General features: G+C 24.2%; 1 pseudogene; it reads left to right on the plus strand.

Annotated features, from left to right (window-relative positions):
* Positions 1 to 1,597: 1,597 nt before the first annotated feature.
* LOC113552687 lies at positions 1,598 to 4,468 on the plus strand (annotated as a pseudogene).
* Positions 4,469 to 11,222: the final 6,754 nt, after the last annotated feature.

Here is an 11,222-nt window from a genome sequence, read left to right on the forward strand (position 1 = left end):
TATAAAAACAAAAAAAAAATGGAAATAGTGACTTCTTGTATAATGGATATTTACATTCCTATAACTAACTATTTTGTATTCAAATCTTACAAAAATACATACTTTACAACTTACAACTTATATTTTTTAATATATAAATTAGAATTGAGTAATTTAATTAAATTTTTATGATTACGATAAGAAACAACTCACCGTAGAATCAATTAATGATTCAATTTAAATGAACTTGTCAGTGGTATTCACAAATCACAAACAAATTAACAAGTTGAATTATGATTCTTATATCTTATGATTAAATGTTCACTAAACAGTCTAAACCAGTTCATTTAATTGCATTCTGAATCAACTCACTAAAGTAAATATGTCCCATCTTTACTACTTTTTTTTTTACTTGTATTTAATGACAAACATATTAAGCAAAATATAAAAAATATATATTTATATTTAAGCAATATAATTTTTAATAGATTTATAAAATAACAGTTTCATAATTTATGTAATTTATGCATAACTTATGTGTGTGTTTTATGTGACCATGTACCTTATACATAAAATATATATAGATATTAATCAAATAAATGCAATTTTTAAGTTTTATTTATAGTTTATAAATTCTGTTGAATGTACAACTGATAATAATATGTACCTACAATTGATTTTGAAACTGCATTTAAAAAAAATAAATTATAATTACAAATAATTACATCATATTCAACATATGTTGTATCATATTGTTATAGGAAATGTGTATCTCTCGATGTATTTCTATAACATTATAATGCTAATGTCATTGCTTCATTGGTATAGGTATATAAAAGAATACAAATGCACACATCTTTTGTCATATTAGTAAGAATCAAAATTATTATGAATTTTATATTACGCAGATTCACCTATAGCACCACAAACATACTATTTTTGGGAATTTAGGTTTGTTTTTAAGTGTGTGTTGGTCACTTTAATAGTTTGTCTTATGAATAAAAATATTGACAGTTAGTTGACTGAGTAATATTATAAAAATATATATATATATTTTTTTTTGGTTACATTGTTACACAATAATTTTTGTAAAGGTCCATTCCTAAGTTTCTATCAAATGTCTACTAACAAATACAACTTATAAACAAGATTTTCGATACTTCGAAATTTTTAGTTTTTAAAAACCATTTGACCTTTAAAACGATGTTTTAAAAATCCTTATTTACACTTTTTAAATCAAAAATAGTTCGTTACAAGGATCAATTTAATGTTTTACGACTTTCACGGTCTTAACTCTCACGGTTTTTCTGGAAAACAGCTCAAAAGCGAAATATCTTTAAATTTACGATTATACAATCATTGGATTTTAAAATACATAAATTTGAATTGTACAATAATTATACAATGATAAGATATGAGAAAAACCTAAGTTTGTGAATAAAATTGGGAAATTTTATATTTCATTATTGGTACAATTGCATTATGGTTCGGCTCCAATTTATGCGTTTCTTATATGAGAATTGCTGGCTGAAAAGCATGATTTAAGATAATATATATATTTGTGTATCACGATCTAGTTATATGTATATACATAAATATATATATATTATCTTAAATCATGCTGAAAAGCGTGGCTGTCATCTTCGGAGACCGAACAGCCCGAGGCTCGGCAGCTGGTAGAATCATAAATAATTTTATTCCCGCTCAATTCAACAAATTTACAGGTGTCAAGTACATTATTTACAATTGAACAAAACCTAAAAATAAAATATTGTGGAATGTAGATGTAGATTGTTGAGTAACAGTAGTTATTAGTCAACACAGAATATAATTGTTATTTGTTATACATTTATATTCATAATCATAGTAACGTAACGATCGTTTTTGAACTCGGCGAACCAAGCACTTCGGAGCATTCAAGATTAAGTTCAGTCAAGCTTATCCTGAGATTTCATGAAAATTGAAGAACAATATAACATCTGACGATAAACAAAGTAAATTTGAAATATTTGATATATATTGATATTCTTCATAATGTATGTAAAAAATAAATAATATTTTTTATTAATTTCTTACAGATGGTTACTTATTTGTTTATTTGATAACTTATTATAGTAGGTAACAGAGGCGGCTATCTTATAGTAGAAGTGTAGCGCCTGCTACATTTTTAATTAGAGGTGGATGGGATGGGTTGTCTATGTAATTTTTCGTAAGCAAATAATACAATAATACTTTGGAATATTTTAATAGTATAATAGTAACTATTTTTTTTTCAACATGCTGAATAAACTATTCAGTAGATAGGATGTTATATGGATGAATATTATTGAGGTTGGGTGATTACTTCTTATGTTTCGCTACACCTATATTTTTAAGGATAGTTGCCACTGGTAGGTAACCTAATAATTCTAATATTATATAATTGCACAATGCTTTACAATGCTTGTTTAAGTGATATTTATTTCATTTTTATTTTTTAGAATGGCAAGAACAAAGAAAGTTTGCAAGAATGTTAAAAAAAAATTTAAATTTGATATTAAAAAAATTCTGAAAGAGAGGCGCTCTGAAGGAAAGCTTTTGAAACAAAGTGCTGAACTTGATGAAGATATGACATATTTACACCTTGTATCAAGAAAGTATAAACCAGACTATTGGTTTTGAAGACAGCGAAGAAGTTCATCTTGAATTAATGAATTCGGATCATGTTGACCACTCTAATTAAAATATACGCTTTAAAGAAAATGCAGATACTGATTCATTGTGTTTACAACGCTTACAAATTATGTCAATTGAGAGAAATGAACTTAAAGCCAATATTCATTTTAACCATTTAATGAAAACAAACTGATCACCTGAATTTGGTGTATGTTTTGAAAATAATAAATTCTATTCATATTATCTATTTAATAAATAAATATGATAAACTTTTTGCCTAAAGATAACCATTATTAAAACATAAATAAATTATATTTTTCAGGATGTTCAAAATATTTTAAGCAAATGGGGAGCCGATTTCGATATTTGAAGTAGTGGTCCATCATTAAATATCAAAACATTGGGCGGCATAATTTTGAATTAGTAATAACATTCATATCTCACAATATACTAAAAAATAATAAGAAATTTAGTGTTGCCGAATTGCTAACGATAGCCAAGTAAATGGTTACAATATATTTTGATCATCTGTGGGACAAATGATAAATGTGGTTAAAGGATTATTTAGTGTTTGTATCAAAACAGCATTAGAAGAAGATAATGGTACTAATATTATGTCATTTGCTCAAGAACTGTATTCAAAACACAATGAAGATGATTTATTAAATATTATGATTGTGGATTTATTTTTACCTTTGAGAGGACAAATAATGAAAAAAATGTATACTTACTTAACATATAAACTATGCAAGTCACTTTTAGGAAAAACTGATGATACGAGTGCATTTCCATCTAGCATAAAAGAATGGTATGTATTATTTATGATAACATTATAATAAAAGCTTTAGATTCTTCACCCAACTAGTGTCTATAAAACGAATTGCTCTTAAAAAATATTTGCATATATTATTATTAACAAACAGTTTATATAAACTGTTGCGATAATCAAAATAATAAACTTAATCTATCGCTTATACTTTATTATACATAATATATTTAGGAAGAAGTACTCATAATCTCACCATTATTCAAATTTATAAAATACATAAATTGTGTGAAAACACGAGTAAAAAAGTAATGAAGTTGTACTTTATTTATTTTATAATTGATATAAAACTATCATTAAGGATTGGAAGCAGTGATTTTCTGTCTTTGTCTTACACACGAGGAACATAGGAAAAATAGCTATACGCGCTTGACAAAATTTAGGTACTTCTAGTTGTCGATTTAAAATATGTAAAGATAATTGAATTGGTATATAAGTTACTTTGCATCGGTCAAAACATATTTTTAATATATTTAATAATAAAAATTGACAAATTTATAAAATTTAAAATGTTTATTTCTAAATAATAAAACAATCGAAAAGTGCTTCGACCGATGCAAAGTAAACTTGTGTACCAATTAAAACATCTTACATATTTTAAATTGAACAACTAGAAGTACCTTAATTTTTGTCAGCCGTATAGCTATATTCCATGTGTGTTAGACAAAGACAGAAAGTCACCGCTTCCAATCTCCTTAATAATAATCATAAGATATTATTAATAAAGTATTGCTCTTAAAAAAAATTTGTTTAGGTTTGTACAAGATTTGGTGGATAATATTTATTTAAAAAAAAAATCCAAAAAAGGTATCTAGTGTTATTAAATTATTAGAACATGTCGTGGTTGTATTTGATTTATACAAAGAAGAAGAAAACTGAATGATATGTATAATTTTTTGAATGCCGCGGTCGAACCAAATGGATTGTCAGATTCTCTAAGGACTCATTAATATTTTGGACCAATGGAAGTTGCGGTTATTCCTATATACATGTCAACCGCAAAACTAATATTAATTATAATTTGAAATTTTGAATATAATAATACTACAATGCAATTGTCACAGATTTATGAAAATTAATTGTAATAGCTAATAGGTATAAATAATTTTATATTAATTGTATTACAATAATACACTTAATAGTAACTCGGATTGCCCGATTATCAAGATCACACTATGTCTCGTAACATCGTTTGTGTTTAATTCAGTTCATTGATTGCTGATTTTAAATTAATATTGTTTTAAAATGTCATTATTTATTCACTGTCAAGAATTTTAGTATTGTATTTATTGCTCATTATTTTTTATAATTTTCATTAAATTACTAGATATTTTAGTAATTTGAGTATGTGTGTTTTTTATTTATTTTCAACATGCTTGTGCATCCATGTATTGTTCCCGCATGTAAGTTGATGTATGAACCTGCACTAATAAACATCACTGTCCCTAACATATGAGACCATACTTTTACAATAGACAAAAGCTTTATCTAGAAAGGACTTTGTAGTCAAATCCAGACTAGTAACCACTTTAAGAAACAGGTTGCAATAAAAAAAAATAAAAAATCATAACAGATTTAAATGGGAAAGTCTTAACAGAAGTTTGTATTATCATATATTTTTTATTGAACTAACTATTCTGAATGATTTAAATCTCCAATTATTTCTGAAAATAATCTATTCACTCAAAATAATTGCTTATTATAATAATAAAAATAATTGAAGTATTTTTAATGTAGGTACTATATTTAATATAAACGGAATAAATGATTGAGTTAAACTGTTATAAGTACTTTTGAATTTAATAAACCCATCTTTTAATTTAATATATATTTTTTACTTTATAAAAAATACTATGGACAGTTTTCAAATGCTAAGTTTGTATTTATTAGGTATTTCACATTGTGTTGTTGCAGAGCTTGTATAAAATACCTTAGCTACAAAAAGGAGGAGTTCTCTCTATTTTTCTAGATTACTTAAAAGATCTACAAAAACACTAGAAATAAAAAAAACACTTCAAATCAACTGTAAAAAAAAATGTTCTAACAAACATCAACCAACCAAACAAAATACCATCTAATCATTTCTTTTTATACTATCCATGAAGACATGAACATTTATTCTGCCCCCAGCATGGAGTAAGCATGATGTATTAAAAAAAGATTATGTTTTCTTATATTATTATAAGAAACGAATCTGAAATGCCCTCTCCTATTCTTTTCAAGAGAATTTGTTTTAATAATAATTTATAAATGTGCAGTTGTATATAAAAAAAATCTATATATTTAGTATTTAAGAAATAAATACTAATACAATTTTGGAAGAACTTTAAATACCTACATTGATATTAATAATATTTGTAATTGGTTTTAAAAAAAAACATATTCATGCTTACAATTCAAAAACTTATGTTGATTCAATTGGAAATGTTTTGGTACCTATTCAATATATGAATTTAAACAGTAAGTATTCTAATGTTATACAAAGTATAATGTCAAAAAATACTTGGGTGTTAAAGAATAGGTACTGTGAGAATTGAGTATAATTATTTGGTTATTCTAAATTAAGGATACAATTAAAAATTACTATACAAGCATAGGCGTGTTTATGGGTTTTGCCTGTCCTGCACAGGCATGACCTGTGAAATTAATTTAACGTACATTTTAAATTGTGGTGCATATATACCTTATTTTTTTCTCAGTTTCTGATTTCATATATTTTTTTTTTTTTAATTTTCTATCATTTGGACTTATAACGTTTATATTTATAAGACTATGAAATTGATAATTCTAGTGCAGTAAACCCATCCTCCTGGATATGGTCACTATTGTGCACGACCTGTGAATGAGGCCTAGACACACTATGCTACAAAGTAAATATAAACTGAACAAGTCAAAAAAGAAAAAATATAGCTGAAGCCACTTAACTAAAACCAGAAAATCATAATTGGTATTCAAATGACAACATGTAAGCATTCTCCTCATTAACCCTTGAAAGTAAACTGGTCTAAAAATGTTCTATTCTATTATAATCCACTTATTGTGCTTAATGCATTTTTTTTTTTTGCTTCCTGTGTAAAAAAACAACAAACGTAAAAAATATTCTAAAACTGGTTGTTTATTATTCATGTTGTTTTACATACAGTTTCTTTGTGGGTACAATTATTTTATTGAAAAACAACATTATACTACTTGTTTTGTAAGATCAATATAAGATGATAGGTAATAAATTGAATGATTAATAAAATTTCTTATCTATTAATTTTTATGAAATGTCTATTCAGAATAGGCTTTATAATAAAAAAAGAATTTGAAGTTTTTGTAATACTTTAATGATATTGTAAAATATTTATAATTGTAGTAATAATAATTTATATTATTTTTTTAGATTAACCAAACTAAATCATTTATTAAATGAAATGATTTTTAAATTAACTATAATAATCAATTATCAAGACAAACTAATGATATGATATTAAAATAATATATAATATCTTATAATATAGAAACAAGTACCTATTCAATTTACTATTTAAATCTAAATAATTCAGCTAAAATAATACTTTATTGGCTATAAAGGTAGGTATCCTTATTATTGTATATAGTTATGTTACATACTTACATTATTCATTGTCTAAATGATATAGGTACTAAATAATTCAACAAAACAGAAAAGGTCTAGTTCTATTTTCCTTATTATTCTCAATATAAAAATTCCTCTGCTACAAACGAGTTACCTATATTTAAAAAATATTAAAAAACTTAATGCATTAGATGGCTAGTTGGTGAATGACGGGGTTTTTAAAAATTCTAGTAAGTTTTTGTTTAACATAAAATATTTAAAGTCAATTTATTGACAATTTGATACTGAAGTTTTTAACCTGTATTAAATCCAACTACTACTTCTACTATTTAAAAGAAATACCTAATATCTATTTTCCAATTGTTAGGTATGTGTTCATAAGTGAATAGCCTTAAAATTATGTTAACGTGATATTTTGTTTTCTCTATCAAATTCACACACAACATAAACAAAACATTTATGTAAAATCATATGATTATAATTTTTAAATATCTTATTATACTAAAAATACCTATTATAAAAATATATAGAGATTAATATTTTTGGAAGTATTATCTATTGGTTTTATATTTTATTATTAAATTTTTTTTTTATATTATAATTGTTTTTGTAAATTTAAAAAGATATTAATTTTTTTGTAACTATATTTAGTATTTACTATTTAAATAAATCTACCCTCAAAAATACTTTCTCTGATTTTGTGTAAATAATGAATTTTGGCCTATGTCGTGTGTGCCGTGTGACCATTCAGCGATAACAAACAGTGCGCTAACATGTTCTTACTTAAAGATAAATGTACGTATGTAAAATTATTTCATACTATCAACTTATATATCTTACATGATTAGATTCAGCTTATTTATATTTAATTTTTGCATCTAGCCAATAATTTTGAATTATATATGTTTATTTTTATATATCTATATTGTACTTGTTGCTATGCTTTGGCCCACAAGAGAAATGAACCGTGTTTCAATCAAAACAAGTCGAAATAGATACATCTTCCATCCATTTGATAAATCAACAAAATTGGCCAACATTGATCGCTACCTACCGTCTGTCTACATTTAAGAAACGACTTACTTCTTTCAGTGGCCTAATTTTAGTTTGATTTTTGTTGGTATTAGCTAATGGCTTATATGGGCAATCATTTTAAACAAAGTACTCGTATATTCATTTCAACTAATTTTATCTAATCTATGTTCAGGGGTATAGCACTGCTAGTAGCTAAAAGAATGGATTTTTAGGAAGTATTTTCAATTCTCAATTTTAAAGAACTTTAAAATTAAGCTATTTTTTTAAAAAAATCCATAAATTAATTGCATTTCATTTATATTTATTTTAGGCACATCAGATTTTAAATAGAAAAAGTGATTCCTAAATAACTTAGTCTAGAAATGTATGAATTTAAACATTTTTTCAAAATTACAATCAAACTTCAGGAAGTATATTTAATTTACTTTTAGTAATTATGTCAACAAAAATACATTTCATTTTCTGCGGCGTATTGCCATAAGCTAAAGTTACATCTTACCAAAACTCAAAAGAGGTAATGGATTAAACATACTAATGTTCATTTACACATTGATACAACTCAAATGTAGATATCATATGAATTGTTTAAGTATTAATCCTTAAAACAGTTAAAACATGTTATATATCACTATATCAGTATTCTTAATAAGCTTAACCTTATTTTTATTTAAGGTATTACAAGATTATTTAAAGTGACTCGATGATTGAGAAAAACAAGTTATTAAAATACTCATGAAGAACTATCAATTAGTAGTTACTAATTATCTGAAGAAAAAATCTGATATGCATTATGTTCTTACTATAAAAATAAATCAAAATTTATTAGAAGTAATAAAATACTTATCTGTTTAATACTTAAAAATATTTAATTACTATTATATTTCATGTTTGCAAAGATGCTTTTGCTTTGGAACAGCATATGGTGTATTAAAACAGTCAAATATTGGAAATTGTGTTTTTTCAACATAAATCCTCACAAAAAAATTTAGCTTAGACTGCTGGGAAAACATCAAAATGCATGTACAAATCCAAAAAAGTTTTTTCTTAGTGATCATTTGTGAAAATTTAAATTTTGTCATCAAACAATAAATTAATTAAACTATAATAAAATTGGTAAAAAAATAATTTAAATACTTAAAAAATTAATTTTTTTTTACGCAATTTCAGACTAATTATTCTATAAATTAAAATAATTTTTTAAGTTAATATTTATTAATTTATTAATAAAATAAAAATAAACATATTATAATAATATATTATTTTAATCTTTATAAGAGAATTTATGTTATGTACATACATACATTTATTTATTTTTATTTGTATTAATATTATGTTACAATGTTACAAAGATAGTTTTAACCACAAACAGACACCGAACTTAGACAGAGGGTAACAAAACGGGACAAATTTGTACCATTCATAAGAGTGCACTGAAGAATTTAGGTTATGGAATTACGAGTATAACACAATCCTTTTTATTATATAAAATAACAGTCCTTTATGTTCCAATTTTGTGACGAAACTTTAAATTTTCCAATTATTTTTCCAAGTTTTCTACTCGTATGTTTGATTTATTATTTCCAATTTCATTTAGGCTTTAAATAGTTTAATTATAATAAAAACCAATGTATAAATATAAATGTATACCTATACGAATCGATTATTTAACACACAAGAGAATACTTACTTACTTTTATTAAAACTATACAATTTCCAGACTTGGTATTATCATTTAAATTTATATTTGAGTGTAAATATTTTTAATTTATTTAATTAAAATTTGAATGTGTATATAATAATTATATATTTAAATATGTATGTATCTAATAGCTTAAAAATAATCCATATGTTTTGAAATGTCATCGTGTATAATTATATACATTAGGATTTCAAATGTCGGTGAAAAATATTTTTGAATTACAACAGATTATCTAAAATCGTTATTTTTTATTTTAAGTTAAAATCCATCATACTTAAAAATTCTATAAAAAAACTATTTTTTTATATTTTTATATTTCTTGGTTACTAACACAAATTAGATCATTAAAAAAAAAAATTGTTATTTTTTGTTTTTTTTTTTTTAATATGAATATTTTTAAAATTCATACTTCAATAAATGTTGAAAAAAGGATTACATCCGCTTTTGTATTGTATATATTTCTTGTGAGAAAAATGTAGGTATACGAAAACTTGTATCTATTAAATGTTCAAACCTTAGATATAAATATTCAAAATTTTATGCGTGGCTTCGGCGGTTTTTCTATTTATTGCTTCTAAACTGCATGAATGATAAACTTAAAAATAACTTCAAATGTTTGTATTATTAATATTATCATTTTAAAATAACTTTTGACTCATATTTTAATGGATTGAAGACAATTATAGTGACAATTAACGTATGATTTAACAATTTTCATTTTCATACGTCGTAAATGAAATTTTTCTCTATTTGAATAAATTATCGTCGATAATATAATATGTGATAGTATGTAAAGTTTATAATTTAAAAATGCACATATCTTGCTTTGAAATTGAAATATCAAAAAAAAAAAGTTTACGTAATATTACGTATATTTTTTCATGTTATTTTATGATTATTGAACGCGGAACGTTTTTTATCACCACTGCCAGTTATATTATTTTATATTAACATAAAATCAATTCTAAATTTAAAATGTTCACTTTTATATTAGTACACATCTGCATAATGTCTTATCAAAAGATTATTGGTACTCTGCAATTTGCAGCTCTGATATTGGTATAGTATAGTGACAGTAGTTACTAGCCAGTAGAGTATAGACGCGTAGGTATAGCGTAGGTGTCAAATGTATCTAGTCATTGAGTTGGTGACTGTTCTCAATGTTCAAATAAGAATCTTCATGTAGTCTGTACAATATTATGTATAATAATAATGATATTTTCATTATTGCAACTATTTTTGTTTTTCATAGAACCTAAATAAATCATAATGAATTCATATATATTTATATAAATATATAGATACATTTAAAATATGTATTTACGTGTTGTCTATATATGTTAATATTATGCATTTATATTAGTACTGTCTATAATATTCACTTTGCAGTATAAGTATGGTGAACAATGATATTCGACTGACGGCCCGTCAACTGACAGTTTTCTCTT

This window comes from Rhopalosiphum maidis, chromosome 3 (assembly GCF_003676215.2).
Source record: "Rhopalosiphum maidis isolate BTI-1 chromosome 3, ASM367621v3, whole genome shotgun sequence".
Lineage (NCBI taxonomy): Eukaryota > Metazoa > Arthropoda > Insecta > Hemiptera > Aphididae > Rhopalosiphum > Rhopalosiphum maidis.